Source organism: Euleptes europaea, chromosome 8 (assembly GCF_029931775.1).
Source record: "Euleptes europaea isolate rEulEur1 chromosome 8, rEulEur1.hap1, whole genome shotgun sequence".
NCBI lineage: Eukaryota > Metazoa > Chordata > Lepidosauria > Squamata > Sphaerodactylidae > Euleptes > Euleptes europaea.
Window position 1 is genome coordinate 79,062,945 of NC_079319.1, and position 19,210 is coordinate 79,082,154.

At 40.6% G+C, this 19,210-nt stretch overlaps 1 protein-coding gene across 1 annotated transcript in view; it reads left to right on the top strand.

Moving 5' to 3' along the window:
* ATXN1 (ataxin 1) overlaps positions 1 to 19,210 on the top strand; it is a 109,180-nt gene that overhangs the window by 23,715 nt on the left and 66,255 nt on the right. Inside the window, exon 2 of the mRNA XM_056854809.1 lies at positions 4,680 to 4,776. The gene's annotated coding sequence lies outside the window, so the exon portion shown is untranslated. The remainder of the gene's footprint in view (positions 1 to 4,679; positions 4,777 to 19,210) is intronic.

Genomic DNA, 19,210 nt, shown 5'->3' on the forward strand with positions numbered 1-19,210 from the left:
AAGTTAATGAAAAGACTGAGTTATATCACTGAGTATCCTCTCTATGCAGACCTCCATTCATGTTCTTACAATGGCTGCTTAATTGCAGCAGTAGGGTGTTATTTCCTATGCTTATCCACCCAGCTGTTCAGTATGAAGTACAACATTATTCTCAGTGCTTCATAAGTCCTCTTGTGAACATGGACACGAATGCCATGGCTTCGCCAAATGCAGTACTTTCTTACCATATCTCTGCAAGTCCTGAGAGTAGCATATATTGAATAAAACTGTGCTTCACAATGCAACAGTAATGATTTAAAAAAAAACCTTCCCAACATACTCCAGATAAATTAATTTCAAGTTGAACTCCCATTCAAATAAAATATATGTCAGTGGATTCATATAAATGTTCATGTTCAATAAGGCAACACATATCAAGGCCACATAAATAAAATTCAGCAATGGTAGCAACACGTTTTGTGATCCTAATGAACCAGTAAAACAGAAAAAAGTTTTTTTCATTCTAAAAAATGATTTCTAGGCCACATTTGGAATTCTGCCACCCGTGAGAGGTTGAGGGGCAGCGTGATTGCTGGAGGGGACACAGTAATTAATTTGTCCTAGCAAGTTAGGTATGTAAAGCCCTTTGAAAGAACTTGTGTCATGCTCAAGAATATGGTGAGAATACTCATCACTACTTGGAGGCTCATTAATGCTCATTCTTTTTGTATGCATCCAGCCATCTTATAATCACTATCTTCAGCTACAGTGTTGACTTTAGTACTGCCCAATCACATTTACTTCCATTCTCAGTATCAGTGATGCCTGTCCATCACACCATCTATTTCAGCACCATCTACTTTGGTCCCTGCAATAATTATACCTACAGCTCTCACTATCTGGTCTGATATCAGTTCTTATAGCTAGATCACCAACTTCTGTTCTTCTATTTATCGTTGTGTCCTCCACTTTTGTTTTCTGCACCCTGAATTTGTTGGTAGGTGTGTACTTGTCAGGGAAGAAACAATTATCTTCTAGGATAGAAAACTGGTCAACACGGCATGAACATGCTATTCTTTTGCTGACCTAGCCTTATATGTCTCCAATTACCAGACATGTATGGCAGAGTACCAGCATTTTCTGTTGGAACAAGTTTCTCCTTCTTCAGTGCACTCCCAAAGGAATGGAAAACATTGTCCAAATTCTTTCATGTTGAGGCATTCCACCCTACCAAGAACAAAAAAAGTTAACACATCTCATGTAACTAATTGCAATTCAAAGCTTATATCTACTTTCCAAACACTTCATTGCCTGACTTGGATCTACTGCTCTACTATGTGAAAATAGGACTCAAGGATATTCCATTTGATGGAGTCAGAGTATTAAACATTCAAATGATGATACCCTACACTGACTGAAAAAAGATGAAGACCAAAACCTAGGGGTAGCCCTTTTTCCGGAAGTTGTTTGACCAACAAGCCATACAGCATAAACCACTGGCACAAGCCATTTCTTTACAGACCACCTTAATTTTCAGTTACACAATGTCCATTGGCATGGTCTTATCCTTAATCTTCCCATAGGAAATGTCACAAAATAAATTCTAGATGTGTATCTGTGAATTTGGAGACCTCTTTGTTTCTTTTCTACCTTAGACCATTGGTTTCTTGTTATTGTGATATGCAATTCACTTTCCTCCCTTCAGAGCACCTTGTCTTACCAAGGAGTGTACAACTTTCTTCTGTCTCTAACAGTGCTGGCTTTTCAGATCTGACAACTCTTAGGTTTCATGGCATCATTGACTTCTGTCATCATATATGCATATTTTTGTATGCACCCTTTACAAATTGTCTTTGATCACATTAAGACAGAGAACGAGAGACATGCCTTGATTTCTCTGTGCCATGCACAACTATACTCTGGGTTAGATCCAGGATGCTTTTTTACTCAGTTTCCCCATTCCACATGGCTTTTGTCCATGCAGTTTCCATCTCCAGCACAGCTTTTTGGGTGATCAAAGGGGTCACCATCCTCATTTTTTCACCAGCAGAAATTCTGGTTGGCTCCAACTCTCTATCTTGTGCAAGGAGTCTTGGTTGCTGTTCTAACCCCCTACTATAGTTTTTTTCAACAGAGGTGTCCCAATGTGGAGTTCACTCTGTGAACCATGAGGGCATGGATGACACTAGAATATACTATGGATATCACCTTGGAACTTGTGGAAATACAGATAATGCTTCTTCCTGTTTCTCTAAAAAGTAGAGATAGTGCAGATAGTAACAGACCTCATCAGCAAATAATACATCCATAAGCTTAGGATGTGTGTGTGTACAAGTGATGAATCTAGGACTGGTGCATATATCACAATATATTCATGGTCACAGTGTATGTTGCTGATACAGACAGTCTCTTTACAGACACTGTAAGGTAGAACAGATGTGTTGTACATAAATGGTTTCCTCAAAGAGAGTGCAACTGCACAAGGACAAGATGGTCTTTTGACCAGCCATGAGCTTTTAACCCCAACATTTTTTCAATGGTAATGTTACCCAGAATATAAACCCTACCTGTGTTTCCCCCCAAGCCTGTGTACATTCTTTGTACGTCTTTCGTTCCAAGATAATAAGGGCAGTAACCTCTTTGCTAAGACAGTCAGTGCAAAGGCAAATATATTTCTTTGCAAAAATGGTTTCATTGAGGGTGTTGTTTTTTGTGTGGTCAATCTTTTTTACACAATAGTAAACGTGTACCCAAGATTATCTACTTGTGGAATAGCTATTCCTTTGCATATTTCTGCAATCTGGCACTTGCTACACCCCTTCAAGTGTTTTTTAGCCTTACATTCTGGATGTGACATTTTTGCTTATGCGGTGCCTCCAAAGTCTCAGTGATACCCACCTCTGGTTATGTTAGCTTGCTCGTCACCCAGTTGTGGGATCGTACGAAGTCCATGAAGAAATAGTCAGGTTGTCAACCTCTACCTGGTGTTCTTTGCATGGCCATCTGTATAATCATGTACCCTGCTCTTCACTGCAGTATCTTTCATCTGCTGTCAGTTGCTTTTGCAGCAAGGCAGAAGGCACTGAGTGGGAAGATATTTGTCTTACCCCTTAAAGTTTGTGCACCTAGGATAAATCAGTCACTGTGTAAAATGATGCATATTGGGGTAACTAATCCCAACTTTACATATACACTGATGGGATCTGAACTGACAGCGACAGACCAAGAAAGAGATCTTGGGATGGTAGTGGATAGCTCGATGACAATGTCGGCCCTGTATGCGGCTGCTGAGAAAAAGACAAATTTGATGTTTATCATAATTAGAATAGTAATAGAGAACAAAGCTGCTGCCATCATACTGCCGTTATACAAATCTGTAGTTAGACCAAACCTGAAATACTGTGTGCTGTTCTGATTATCAGCCTGAAAAAGGATATTGTAGAGCTTGAAAAGGTACAGAAAAGAGCAACCAAAATGATCAGAGGGCTAGAGCAGCTGCCCTGTGAGGATCCGTTAAATGCTTAAGGGGGTTTAGACTAGAAAAAAGATGAGTAAGGGGAGACATGACTGAAGTTTATAAAATTTTGTATGGCATGGAGAGAGTGAACAGGGAGAAGCTTTTCCCTCCTCTCCCAAAATACTAGAACCCAGGATCATTTGCTGAATGTGAAGGGTGGGAGATTCAGGACAGACAAAAGAAAGTACTTCTTCACACTACACATGGTTAAATTGTGGAACTCTTTGCCAAAGGATGTAACAATGGCCACCAACTTGAAAGGTTTTAATGCAGGAGTGGACAAATTCGTAGAGGACAGGGCTATCAGTGGCTACTAGTCATTATGGATATCTCCTCCCTCCAGTACCAGAGGCAGTATGCCTCTTTGTATCTGTTGCTAGGGAGCACATGTGGGAGGATGCCGTTGCAGTCGTCCTGCTTATGAGCTTCTGAGAGGCAGCCACTTGGCTGCTGTGTGAACAGATTGCTGGGCTTGGTCTGATCCAGCATGGCTCTTCTTATGTTCTTATACAAAGATAGAAAAGGGCCTGGCTTAGGCCATACAAAAATGCTCCTTACTAGGCATAGAAGCTGTTTGTGAACATATTTAATCCTTCTTAACTGCTGTTGCACTTATGCTGTTTATAAGTGTTTTTCTTAGTTGGTGGGTTTGGGTGATAGCCAACTGGAAATTTTCACAGCACTGCAAAATTGTACAGTACATGTATTGCTGCAAATTGTACAGTACCATGTAGACTTGTGACGTATTTCAAATAACAGCTCTGACCATGTACAGGTTTATGTGTGGGTGGACTTTTAACCCTTGTGTACTCAACAAAGAACAAATTCAGTGTGGATACAAAGCCTCGCCCTATTGGGTCCCTGGGCTATATTAGAGCCATATGTATAAGTGGCTTTACCAAGCAACTATTTCCTTAATTGGGGTATCACAAAAATGTAAAAGGTTCTTTAAAAACTGCAAATTAGCATCCACTTTATTATTTGTGCTTTTTGAAAGAAGATCTGCAGTGCTGCAGCCAACAAAAAGTTGAGAAGCAGGGCTCAATGTGCATTTTGAAGCAGGATTTCCAACGAGCTGTAGCAATGTCTTGTCAATTTGTTAAAATTAACATACACATTTTCTTCCTCACTATATCGCTTGCTACTTTTAAAACATATGTATATTTTAACCTTTCTTTAAAAGAGAGATCTGCTGAGGGCCTGTGAGCAATCCAGCAACGTCTGCAAATTCTTCAAGGTGAAGGATAATCTGGGACTTCCAGCAGAAGACAGTGAATGTTGTGAGTAAACTAAAAAATAATGATTACTGGAAAATTCTTCTGTGAATATTCTTGGCATTGTGTAATTAGAGTTGGAAGGAGGGTTTACTTGGCAGAGACCGAAAACTTGTACAAAGCTACATTCCAATGATATACAGTGCCTACTGAAGTAAAGGGGTGTGGTATCCCCTCTTCATATAAGAAAGCTATTTCCCTTTTACTGCTCTGCTAATGTCATGACAGTTTTCCATGGAGCGCTAAACCTAACCCTTCCCTCACTTTAATACCTCAAAAGATTTTTAAGATCTTTGAAAATTAAGAATCATAGGATGGACGACTTTAAGTGGCTATATACTTCGAACTATCAGTCCAGTTCCCATGATCTCTTGAAGGACTGACAGTGGGAAACACAGATGAGATGCTGTTCAGATGTAATATGACATTGTACATAACAATTTGATGGGTACTGCAAGAGTTTTTCCTCAGAGGGAAAAAATACCGGTACAAAGTAAATTGGTGGCAACATATTAATAACATATTTTACTACTTGTCAACATTTTGGATAAATGTGATAACAGGAAGTGCTGTGTATTACTGATGTAAGGTAAAACTCAATGTAAAATGTGACTCTTTTTTTCATGGCATAAATTAACACTTTAACTTGGTTCAGACGCAGGAGGCACTCAGTTGTCAAATCTGGAGGAAACTACCCCCTCAAGAGAATAATAGCCATGTGAGTGGGAATGTGTCCTGCTCTCTTCAGTGGAATTTACCTATAGTTGTTTGAGTTTAGGATTGTAGCAAAAGGCTTATTCAAGTGTTACGTGTATAAAAAAATTAAAGTTAAGAAAATCTAGTTGTGTCTTTAAAACTATCTAACTTTTTATCAAGCATGAGTTTTCTTTGGCATTCCTAGGCCCACTTACTGCGAGTAAGCCACATTCTGACTTCTGTGAAAATATATATTGGATCAATTTTTGGTTGGTTGGTTGTTTTATCATCTGCCTTTCTAAATGAGACTCGGGGTGTGTGTGTTACAGTATATAAACAGTGCAGTCAGACAGTATAAAAGAACCAGTAAACAACGCAATAAGACCAGTATTACAGAAGTAGAAAACAATGAGAACAGCAAACTATCTAAGGCAATCTATATTGTTAACAGTTCAGGAAGTGCATTACAAGGAAAAGACAATACAGTGAAAGCAGGTGATAACTACAGTAATCATTGCAGTGGGCTAAAGTCTTATGAAGGTGCCCTCTTGGGTTTCAATTGTATGTATGCATGCGCAGAGTTACATGGAATTAAGGCCCTGTGAAGACAACATGTTTAGGATTGGGCTGCACTCAGCTCAGTAGTAGAAGAAAAAAGAGGGGAATAAAACTCAACCTAGAAAACAGAAGTTGGGTACCCAAGGTTGGGTGGGATGAAAAAATATATAAATAATGAAAATATAATTTATTGGAAGCGCTATGTCAAGATTAAAATTATTTTAAAACATTAAATCAGCACAATGGCATTTCCTAAGGTTGATATCTATAACCACATGCCAGATGCGTTTCGGCCTATATGGCCTTCCTCAGTGGTCTATTTTAAACCCATGTAAAACATGCACACATTTACAGATTTACAGACAATATAAAACAGACCAGGCATGTAATAGGTTGTATATTACCAATTACACAAACATCTGGTAAGATTGTCTCAAGTTGTTATGCTGGGCTGTATATGTCTCCCATATAAGATGTGTGCAATTATCAACCTGTAAAACAATGTGTATATATTCATATTATGCTTAATTTCTTTTTAGTGATCTCACAGTCTTTAAATGACCCAAGAAGAGTAGACTTGATAGAGGGATGGATAATTACACTGAATTCTATGTCCTTTCTTATATTTTAGCATTTAACAAAGATAAACAGATACACTTATTTTTATATTAAAGAAATTATGTGGATTTACAGTGCAGTCCTTCCTAAGCAAAGTCATGCGCGTAACTTCAGTGGACTCGGAAGGGTGTAACTCTGCTTAGGAGTGGACTGGTTGTTGCTTTTAAAGACACCTTGGTGGTAATTAAAGCTTATTAAAATGCCCCCAGACTAGGTCTGTGGCTTTGAAGTGGAATAAATGAGTGTCTTTCTTATCCTTGCCTACAATACAGGGCTGTTGTAAGATTACAACAGGGATAATGAATGTGAAAGATTTTAAATGGTAATAAATGACACATAGTTCTAACCATCAATGCTGTTATTGTTATACTCCAATGTGGTCATGATTGCACCAAGAGAAGAACAACCTACGATTGCAGTGTGTAGCCTATTTTGTCCCAAGAGTTTAGGATGGATATGTAAAAGTACAAGAGCTCTGTCTCCAAGCCTGAGATCATAATCCAAGGCCATGTTCATTTTGTCAGTTTAATGAAATACGTTGAATTCTATTTCTGTGTGGTCTGAGAATAGAGGAAGAAGACTGAATACTCTTCTTCAGTCCTTTTTTGCTTTTGTTTTTAAAGGGTACCCTTTAAAAAACAAAAGCAAAAAAGGACTGACAAATTAATGTGTGTTGCCCTGAAATAAGCTCTATGGAAATACTGCTCACTGGTTGTCTTTGTTACCCAGCTTAAGCAAATGAAGAATGAGAGGAAAGGGTAAGGAAAGAAGATAAATATAGACATCAAAGTTTATTGATATGTATACAGGTCATCCCCTGCTTTTAGGGTTGCCATGTCTCAGAATTACAACTGATCTCGAGACTACAGAGATCAGTTCCCCTGGAGAAAATGGCTGCTTTGGAGGGTGAACTCTATGGCATTATAATAGCTGTGGTCCCTCCTTTCCCAAACTCCAAGCTCCGCCCTTCACAGGCACCATCCCCCAAATCTCAAGATAGTTCCCAACCTGATGTTGGCCAACCCTACTTGCAGTCCACTGAACCCAATATTTGGTTGGACTGACAAATAGGTTAGAGTATGCAACAATGATCCTAAGCTTAAATGTTACCATATGGTAACATTTAAGCTTAGGGTCATTGTTTCATAGTCTAACCTATTCATTGTTGCATATTCTAACCTATATTCTAACCTATATCTAGAGATAGATAGATAGATAGATAGATAGATAGATAGATAGATAGATAGAATCATATATAGATATAATTTTTAAAAAGCAGTTGAGGATCAGCTTCTTTCTTGTATCCATCTAGAAAGCAGTTGTTTAAGGGGCAACATCATGTTTCTTTAACTTGCATTTTCCTCCTTTTTTCAGTGCACTGCAGTCCTAAACCCTGTTCTCCAAACAATTTAGGATGGTAATTAAAACCTATATTGGTATATTTCAGGGATATGCTGGTATACATGGAAGAGGTGCCAGCAGTAATCCCTGCTGGCACTGTACCAGCGCCACATCAATGAAACTCTGCTGAGTGGGCACGGGGTACCAACTAGTAGCTGTAACACAGTATGGGAGTTAGCAATGTACCAATGTGAGGGCCTTAGGACCAGGCTACGAGTATTGGGGAAGCTCCAAACATCTCTTGAGGAACAAAATACGTTTATTCATTTATTTAAGAATTTATCTCTCAGCTTTAATCTGTTATATCTTCAAGACACATGTAGGTGTTGTGGCCTTAATTTGATTATTTATTTTAGTTATTGCAGTTTTGCCCTCCTTTTTTGTCCTAAAAATATTGGCCCCCAAAGTAGCTTGTGGCAATTAACAATTAATGCAAATAATGCATAATTAGTTGCCTTTTAAAGAAGTCTTGGTATAGGAATAGAGGAAGGAAACCTTCCTCTTGCTTCTTCTACCTAAGAAATGCCAGTTGATATCTGGACAGAAGTTAGCTCCCAGCCAATTTGTAGAAAATTGTTCTTAGGCACAGTGTTTGTATCTCTCCTTTTTTCTGTGTAGTGCTTAGCCTACCTTGAGAGGTAAGAGAGAGTGACTTGCCCCCAGACTGGTGAGCTGAATGGAGGTTTGAACCCGGTTTTCTGCATCCAAAATCAACACTCTGTCCATGGTAGCACACTGGCCTCCTTTGAATATGAAGTTGCTGAATTTGCTTCATGTGCATGTATGCAATGATAGATTCCAGAACAGAATATAAAATATTTCTCTCCATTCTAGGGGAATCAAAAATAGATTTTATAACTATCTTTGTGTCACTAAATGAAACTTTCTGTGATTGTTTCCATCAGAAAGCAGTTTACTAAAAGGTAAAAAATACCCTCGGCATGACATAGTTATTAAATATTCTAGTTCTTTAATATGAAATTTGCTTTTAATGTTTTAGAGATTGCTCAAGAATGAATGAAGTACAGTTGAAAACTGGATCTGATCATTCTTCTTAGATTTTAGCAACCATTCTTTTAAAAATAAAAACTGATATTCTGCCCTTCCTTGTTTGTTTCCTAATTCATTCTCAGTAGCACTGATTCCTTGTACCTCTATACTATTTTCACAGTTGTGAGTGTCCAAACTGTAGTCCACCCTGTAGTATACACTAGTTTAACAATGATTACCTCCCTTCCCAGGGAACCATAGGGATTGTTGGAAGGAGGGTGGGGAAGATAAAAAATATTTAGCAAAATCTAAATACATCACTAGTGTACACTTCCCAAAATTCTTTGGGGTAAGCAATTACACTAAAATGGCATAGAATCGCCGGAAGATTGCAGTGAAGAAAAAGATGGAGAACAAATTTTTGGAAGGTCTTGCCACTGGCCAGCTGCTTGTAGATCTGGTGTTATGCTGCTTCTTGGGTTGGCTGGCAAAGTTCACACCAGTCCAAGTACCCCCTTTCGGTAGGGGTCTCCCCACTTCTTCATGTCCCCACCATTTCATTAATGCTAAATTTGCAGCAACAGTAGATTTCCCATGAAGACTATGACAAAATCTTTCATGCAGTCACAAGTCATGACAAGAACGTGTTAATTAGCATTTTACAGAGGTATTCCGCATGCTGGAAGCATTTCTATCCTGGTCCTTGAGAGTGGCATGTTGTGGGTCTCTGGGGAGATTGTCGACACGGTGCAATGGCAAACTGACGAATGGAAAGTTTTGACACAGTTTAAAGTTCTGAATTAGTCTGTTTCTTAATTAGTTCTGAATTAGCCTGCTTCTAAACTTGTTTGCATTTGTTTACAGCTCACTTCATATCTTTTTTTACAGAGAAAATGCAGGCTGCTGAGAAAGAGAGGCATCCATATGTCTCTGTTCTTGTAGGCAATTCTCTTGTGTGTGTCACCTCATATTTTTAGGAAAGGGGCAGAAAGAGCAGGAATTGCAATTATTTGAAAAAACACAGTCTCTGAAAAGGCGGTGATTTATTCCCAGGCACTATTCTTGATTAAGAGCCATAGACAGCTGCTGCTTGCCTTTAAATAGGCATAGCACTGTAGGCATGCTGTACATCAGAGTTCAGGAGACTAATATATCTCTGCCAAAACCATCAGTATTTAGTGCTAAATGAATAATAATTCAGAATGTCGTATTTCCCATTCCCAAATGTTGTCATAGTGAGCCTCCCCAGACTACCAGTTTGAGCATCACTAAATTATAACTTCATACACAACCAATATAATTTAGCTCCCAGAGCTTCTCCCTGCCCCCCAGCTAAGTATTGATGAAAGCTGATCAATGGAAAAGGGATGGCCTTCTTTGCTGTATTAGTCCCAGTATCATCAGTCAATATAACATAGAAGGAAAGATGCAGCTGTTCATATTGTGTGGGTCTAGGATACGAGTGAGACTGTACTTATCCTCGTTGCCAAGATACAATAAAATAAAAACTGTATAGGGGGGTTAGCAAAAGGAACTTCACAACCCCTAGCAGGAAATCCTCATGCTATCATATAAAGTTGTAAAATGTCCAGAAATTTTGAAGTAAAGTGGATGGGGAATGGGTTTCCTCCCTCTGTTTTGTGGGGAGGGAGATGGAAGTTTGGGGGAACAATTAAATGTATGTAGTACATTCTTTCTTGTTATACCTAAGCTTTACTCCTTTATCTGCATAACATGCATTATTTAAAATATTAGTTGGCATACAGAATTGTGCTATTTGGCTTATTTGAAAGTTTAAATGTCTTAGTTTTCTACAAGCAAATTTGAATATGCAATATCAGAGGGGTAGAGAGAGAGAGACTTGAAAATTGCTGCAACCTATGATATGTTAGTACAGGTGTCTTACTTTTGCCTTCTGAGAGATAAGAAAAATAAAGGTTGAAAATTTAGAAAACTCACATTTTGTGGTAGACAAAAACAAGTGTGTTATTTGAACACCGGTCTCGTACAGTCACAGTAAGACTAATAGCGTATTTGGATATTGTTAGACAAGCAGGGATCCTGCAATAACTTGTCAGGGGCATCTCATTTAACCTTTTTCCACTATTTCCTCTTTCCTTTCCCTGACAACCCCCATAGCCTCTCCATTTTCTTACTTCCTTCTCTCCTTACCATCCACCAGCCAACCTACTTTTATATCTCTCCCCACCCCCGTCTTCAGCTTTCCTTCCTTCTGCCCCCTTTGCAGCCTCTACCAGGGAAAACTACAGCCCAGTTGTGTAGTGATGGCCACTGGGCCCAGTTGCCCAATGGAGAATTGAAAACGACTTGCAGAAGTTACCTCATATTCCCCTGAACCTCTTTCCCTCCTCCTGGCAACACCATATCCTCACCTTTCCCTGCTTTCTTCTCTCCTTCCCACCTGCACAACTATCTTTTATCTGGTCCTATCTTCAGATATATTTATTATTTATTTAGTTCATTTATACCTTGCCTTTCTTTCCATTGGAGACCCACAGCAGCTTACATTATTCTCTTCCATTTTATCCTCACAGCAACCCTGTGAGGTAGAAAATATGTAACTGGCCCAATGTCACCCAGTGAACCTCTGTGGCACAGTGGGGATTTGAACCTGAATCTCCCAGATCCTAGTGTCAAACTGTATCCACTGGACTACACTGGCATTCATGGGGTGGCTGCTTTTGAACAGTAGTAAGCAACTAGTCTTGGGTGAGTTATGGAAGTCACACAGAAGCAAATCATCTGATGGTTGCTGTAAGGCCTGGCCCCAATAAGTCCTCCCTCAAAGTCAAAAGAAAAGCCCACCAGGGCCCTGCCCCCTCCCCTGCCTTACTGGGGGAGCAATACTGGGAGCAATCCTAAGTAGGTCTACTTGGAAGTAAGTCCCATATTAGTCAGTGGATTGCAGTCACTTAATAAAAACTGCGGGCCTTAGAATGCAAAGCATTGTTAGTCTTGCTGTATGAATGCTTTCCATTAAAACCCAAAGGCAAAATTATGATCAGACCCTAAAATCTAAAAAAAGGAGATTTATGATCAACATGTGTCACAGCTAGCAGCTAACATGGAAGGAGCTTATTCATCTGGTTTATCACACTGCGTGACTACTGGAAAAGCACCTTTAGGCTGTAGTTTGTCATGTAAAATTTGGAATGTACTGCAGTCTACTTCTGATTTATATACTGTGTTGAGGATCTCATCATTCTAATAAAACTCAGCCTAGGGGCTAGGCCATTGGTAAGAAAATCTTCAGGTAGGTAGAATGCAATACCAGCTAAACACTCTCCTTTCTCAGCTTCCTGTACCGGGCTTCTGTCCAAAAGAGGTTAATGTCACTGATGTGTTAGTGAAAAAGATTCATAGGCCGCAAAGTCCTGCCAATAGGAATACTAATCTGTTGAGAATAACATGCTTGATTGCATCCATGCCAGGTTTGTTTCCAGTCTTTATAATAAACTGGCTGCAAGCTGCATGCATCAGGCTGTGGTGTTAGATGATCCCGGTCACACTGATGGTGTTGATGCTATCTGTATTTCTGAGAATGAGGCTTATGTTTCTGGTTGTGTCAGGTATGGTGCTTGGAGTTACAGGTGCTGATAATGTTTCAGGGGGATCTAATGGCACAGAGGTCATGAAGGAGGAGGAGAAGGAAAACAGTTACCCTGGTTGCTCTTGGCTTCTTTCTCTGTTTGCGACAAGGAGGCAGGCTGGCGTAACCTAAGGAGTTGCTATTGTTTCTAGTGATCTCGAATGGATCCTTCAGACCACTTTTCAAGTAATAAAACAAGCCAGTGAGGTGTACTGTAAGTAACCCACTGCACTTTATGAGTTCTAGGCAGATAAAACCATATTCTGTAAACAAGCCAGTTTGGTGTAATGGATACTTCCTGACTAAGAGTTGGGAGACACAGATTCAAATCCCTACTCAGCCAGGAATCTCACACGATGACCTTGGGCCAATCAGCATTTCTCAGATTAACCTAGCCCACAAGGTTGTTTTTAAAATGTCATTTGATTTTTAAATTTGGCAACATATTTACAAAACAATGTTCAATGTATTACACAAAAGAAACCAGTTACAATATGAAAGTCATCAATCTAAAAAAAAGAGAGAAATGGTTATCCAACTACCCTACTTCTGGCAAATCACATTCTAGATATATTAACAGTACTAATTTCTTCATGAAGTTGTTGTAAAGATAAGATGGAGGAAAGGAAAACCACGTATGCCTCTCTGAAAGCCTTGTATGAGGGTCGAGGCAACAATATAAAATATAACCAGTTGGAGCTCGACTTTTTTATGTTAAAAACAGGACTTTCTCTTCCTAAAACGTTCACTGTAGAGCAGCAGCAATTCCAAGCTGTTTTATTAATGACTTTTTTCCTGCTTCACAAATATAGGTAAATCTCATGTTCAACTACTAGGAATCTGCAAGTATTGCTTGCTGTCAAGAGGATGTTTGTTGTCATACTTCGGCTTCCAACGTGGCAAAACACAACTCAAACCTTTGTCATTTTGTTGTCTTCTGCGGCTTCCTCTCCTCTGTCCTCCCACTCTCGGTCAGCTTCCAGTCAAGTTAAAATGTATTGATCCTTGATTGTTGCTTGCTTCACATCATCTCCCCTCCCCCAGTTTATTACTCATTGTTTGGAAGGGGAAGAGGCGATGGTGGGAATTTCTGTATTCAATGAGCTGTAGGGAGCTGAAATTTTCTGTAACAAACACTGCTTTCAGAGCAGCACAATAACATGAAATCCAGTAGCTCACCAACAGCTTACAAACAAACAAACCCCATGTGTTAAGTGCCATCAAGTTGCAGCTGACTTATGGCGACCCCAGCAAGGGGCTTTGTCGTGGTCAGCGGGGAAACTTGCTTACAGGAATTGCAAGCACTACAGAACCTACTACAAGAACAGCTCCAATGGGTGAAAGATGCCTACAAAGCCATTGCAGACCAGAAACGACAAGAAGGCCCAGTGCTCAAACCCGGAGATCGCGTCTGGCTGTCTACCCGATACCTTCATTATCCAGGACGTTCCCGTAAATTGTGTCCTCGCTTCATTGGTCCCTTCCCTATTTCAGAACAAGTGAATCCCGTTGCTTTCAGGCTCCAGTTACCACCGACACTCCACCTCCATCCGGTCTTCTACCGGTCACTGCTAGCGCCGTCCGGGCAGCCCGATCCTGGCCGACCTCCGACCCAGCCACCGCCTCCTGTGGTGATCAAGGATCAGGAGGAATATGAGGTGATGACATCTCGGATTCTCGGGTCCACCGGGGGAATCTGCAATACCTCATGGATTGGGAAGGTTATGGCCCCGAAGATTGGTCTTGGGAACCTGCGGAGAACGTCCATACCCCCGACCTGCTTCAACAGTTTCACGACTCATACCCTACGAAACCAGGCCCGCTGGATGGAGGGGGGGCCTGCGAGGGGGGATAGTGTCGTGGTCAGCAGGGACCAGGACACTGAACAGACAGAGCTCCCAGATGAGTTGGCAGCAGAGGCAGAGGCTGGGCCCTCTACCTCCTCGGAAGTTAGCAAATGGTCTCTATCAAAGGCCGAAGCCCCCGCTCCTAGCATGAGTAATGAGGAGGAGTCAGCTGCAGCTGGTAGAACCACCCCCGCCTGTAGCTAGGCTGAGGGAAAGACTACGCAAAGATTTAGACACCCGCCACAGGAGTAGAGGCAACACAAAGCCCTGAATACTGACAGGAGCCAGGCTAGGTAGTTAGTGGGGTAAAGGAGTGCACTACCAGAGAACCATATATTCTAGGCTGTTGGGAGGTTTCTCTGTGGAAGCAACGATTCAGTTTCCGGACTGCTTCACATCCACTTCGGCTTCTGACCCTTTCTCCGACCGGCTTGAATCCCTGGAACTCCGACCCTCGGCTTGATTCACGACTCTTCTTCTGGACACGTTTGGACTCCTGTTTTGATCTCCACTGACTCTACCTTGGACCGCACAACTACCCAGCCTCCTAGCCCCGCCCGGGACCTGACAGGCTTTCAAGGCAAGTGAGAAGCTGGTTGGTCATTGCCTTCTTCTGCAGCGTCTTCCTTGGAGGTCTCCCTTCCAAGTATTGACCCTGCTTAGCTTCCGAGATCTGACAACATTGGGATATACCATGCTGCCTTCCCTCCCCAAAAAAACCCCACACTAAATATAATCAAGTTTGCACACCAAACAATCCAGCACACAAAACCAATTTGCCACTACATAAGGAACTAAACAGACAGAAAGAAGCAGCCTGCAAATGCACATCCCACATCATTAATCAAACACTATATTTACAAACTTCGCAAAGGCTCTCTTTACCCTCTCTTAAAACTGATTCCACAAAATCAGGGGAACATTTCGACTCTTCAGTGAGTTATATTCAAATGAGCCATCTACAACAAGGGTCCAAAGGTGTTGCTGGACTGACTTCAAACGACACATGGTCTCATATAGCACTCGTGTTATGTGGGTCCCAGTCCCATTAAGAGTTTAAAAGTAAGGAGCAGCACCTTGAGTCAAAGCCAGTTCGCAGCCAGTAGTGCTCTTTCAGTGGGCTTTCCTGCACACTTGACTTGCTCCTGATTGTCTTGGCAGTCAATCCACAAGCACTGGAATCAGTTTGGGCATGATTCTTCTGCATGTCTGTCCTCCCTCTGCATATTCACAGTTGTGGAATCAGATTATTTTTCTGCACATACTGTAAATAGTCTGGATTTTTAAGGGAGGGTGCTGTTGTTATCAATGACACCATCAGTGGTATCTGAGTATAATCCCCCTTTTAATTTTTTTCCACATACAGTGATATACTGATAGCATGGCTGCATTTAAAAAAAACAGCATTAAAATATTGTTATATCTGTATACCATTGTAATGTTAGGTTTTACAGGTTCTCTGCAGTAAGTCTCTACCCTCATGAAGATATAAAGAAAAAGCACATCTTCACAAGGAAAGAGGGTAGAGGCTTTTAAAAAATGACAGCTGGAAATTCAGAGAAACTGCGAAACCTATCATTACATTGGTATAGCAATATTTTAGTACCCTTTTTGAAAAAATCTAAAATGAACCCACTCATCTTCAGGGTAGGGGAGGAAGAGAGGGAAAGGTTTGATGGTGGTGGGTGGGACAGAGCAAACAGACAGAAACATTACGCACGAAGAAAAAGGCAACTCAAAGTCTGCTTCTGGAAAAAGATCGGGGTAAAAGTGGTCTCAAAAGATCCAGGAAAAAAACCTGGAAACAAAAACTAAAGGCACAGAAATGCTTTCAGAAAGCAGGGGATAAACAGAAGCAATATGGGGCGAGAACGGATGAAAAAAACCCAAGTGGAAAAGCCCAGTATTGGCATGATGTGGACATGTAGGTTAGTCCCAGAACAAATTGGCTGCCATGTTGTGTTACCTACCAACTGTCATTTCTGAGGCATTTTTACTTGGTATGTGGACTTGATTAACCCTGTTAAGCTCTCCACAAATCTCAAGTATCTTTCCTCCATAAAATGTCCGATATGGGTTCTCTCTCTTTTTATTTTCAGTCTTGTTTTAAGCATCATTAGAAAAATAAACGTATCTTACCTCCTTTACTCACGTCTAACATTCCTATATTTCTGGCACACAGGAATTAGCCTTTCAATGGACATACTTTCTCTTCCTTACATCCGCATATTGTGAAGCATTCCAATTATAACAACCACCCACAACTCTGTTTCTGCATTGTATTGTTCTGCACTGTGTGAGGCTGCTCCATTGTATCGTTAGCCTTTTGGTTCAGAATTAACTGGCTTGGCACAATTTTCCTGCTCTTTAGGGCTGCAACATACAGTTGACAACAGAACAATAACAATGCTATTTGTGGCAATAGTATAATCTCACGATTTGTAATAGATTTTCAGGAGCCTGTGGTAGTTTTGAAAGCTGTAACTAGTACTGTGAAGCAGACTTAAATTTTCAGAACACGAAGGAAGAGCAATTTGATGAGTATGGAGACTTTATTAATGTATAGCTAATTAGAAAGTACTCATTCAAAGGGGATGTGACAGCACAATTCTAAACAAAGGTATATATCCTTCTAAGTCTATTGAAGTCCATGGGCGTAGATAGGTGTGTTTAAGATTGCACTGGAATTGACATGAAGTACAGTCTAAGAAGAAAATGTTAGCAAAGTGTAATATGCTTTCGTAACTAGTTTGCATAATGTAGTTCGATTCAATAATATTATTTTTATTTCTTGTTCAGGAGCTTGGTGCATGCCAAGCCACAGCTAGTGAACGTTTCACTATTATGTTCTAGAACTGTTAACTCCAGCACTGACGTTGATAGACCAATGGTCTGGTTCAGTATAAGACAACTTAATGCAACTTGTGGGGGAGGGAAAATCCTATCCCCCCCACCCCCCGTCTCCACTGTTCCTTGGCCATCCCAAACTCTCCCAATGCCTTCTCCCTCTCATTGCTGCTATTTTCTTCTCTCCCCCCCCCCCAAGTCTCCCATCATTCTCCCTACTCCTGCCATTGCCACTTTCTCTTCCTCCATTTATTTTTGCAGGAAAGTCTAAAAACAAAACAAAACTGGAAATGGTTTTTAGAAACTCGCAACAAAAAAAAAGATGTGACAGGTGTGCAGGAATATACATGGCAATTTTAAAAGCGTGCCAACCAAGATCTCAGAGTTCAGGATACAAAGAGGCATTTTGTTTTAACAAAATGACAGGCTGATGGAAGCAATGCCACCTTGAGCCAAGAAGAAAGGCAGGGCATAAATATTTTGTGCAAAGTTGTAATCCCCCCAGCTTTGTAGAAATATCTCCCCTTTCTGTACCAAGCTTTACTGCAGGGATTTTTTGATCTGCAGACTGTGGCTAAGTTCAGAGCTAGATACATGATTTTTAGCTTCTAGGTTCTAGCTGAACCAGAAACGTTGTCATTGTCTGCAGGAAACCCAGGTATGCAAGGAGGCTGAATACCGCCTAAAAATGCCTATCTTCATTCAAAAAATGTCCTTCTGTTTTCATTGCCAATGTGGACTTCATATGCAATTTTGGTATTACCAGATGTGGATTCAATAGGGAACTGGACTGGTGGCTCGCTTAAAAAGGGGGGGAAGGTCTTTATTTTAGGTATACTATTCAGATTCATCCTACTTTGCTAATTGATCAATAGTTGAGAGTCCCCACCTACTCTGACAGGATCATTTACTGTTTTTCCCCAGATGTTGTATACATCTGTGCTCTGCAATGAAACATAACACACAAATGTCCAGGGAAACTGGGCCTCTGGACCCTCTTGGTAATAACTCCTCACTCTTCTGCAGTGTGTGTGCGTTTGTGTGTGAAAGTGAGAATGTGCCAAATGAATGTAATACATCATGCATCTGAAGAAATAGACAATTTTTCATGAAAGCTTACAGCACTCCAAATTTTGAAATTCATTAGTCTCTAAGGTGCCACAAGACTGTTATTTTGGCTGCAGTATGCTAACATGGCTTCCCCTCTAGGATTCAGTCACAAAGGCTGTTGACTCTTGAATAAGTGTGAGATATGTCTTTTTTGGTATGACTGAATGCTTGGGGTCGCTTTTTAAAAAGATAGAGAGCTTTCCTGTTCATCATAGGATATCTTGGTTTAAGTAGTACCAGTCGTCGTTCCCTGAGGTACAGTAGCATGACTCTTAGATCAAACAATGAGGAGTTGGTAAGCAATCAGAAGAGCACCAGGAATTGTAATGATCATCTGGTATTTATTTTAGTTGTATTTTTGACCATTACCGGTATATCTTGAACTAGTACTTTAAGAACCTCATCATCTGAATTCCTTATATTGCATTTGGTTTTGTTTCCACAATCTTCTAGATCTAGTTCCCCACCACTTTTCCTTGGGGTTTCTTACAATTGTCAGGTTCCGTAATGCCCCACCCTCTATCCTGAGTTACATTTCTTGTTGGGAATGATCTCTAATCGCTGGTCTGGACATGTTAATCTTCCTGCTAATAAAACGATCAGCCATCTTGTCCCTGGAGGATTTCCAGTTTCTTAGAGCTCAGTCATTCTTACTAAAACACAGCCTTTACTTTCCATCTGCACCTCAGCCTTAGGCATACAGGATGTTTTGAAAGCTGTGATGTAATCATGTGAACATTAGCCCTTGGTTCCGAGTAGCATT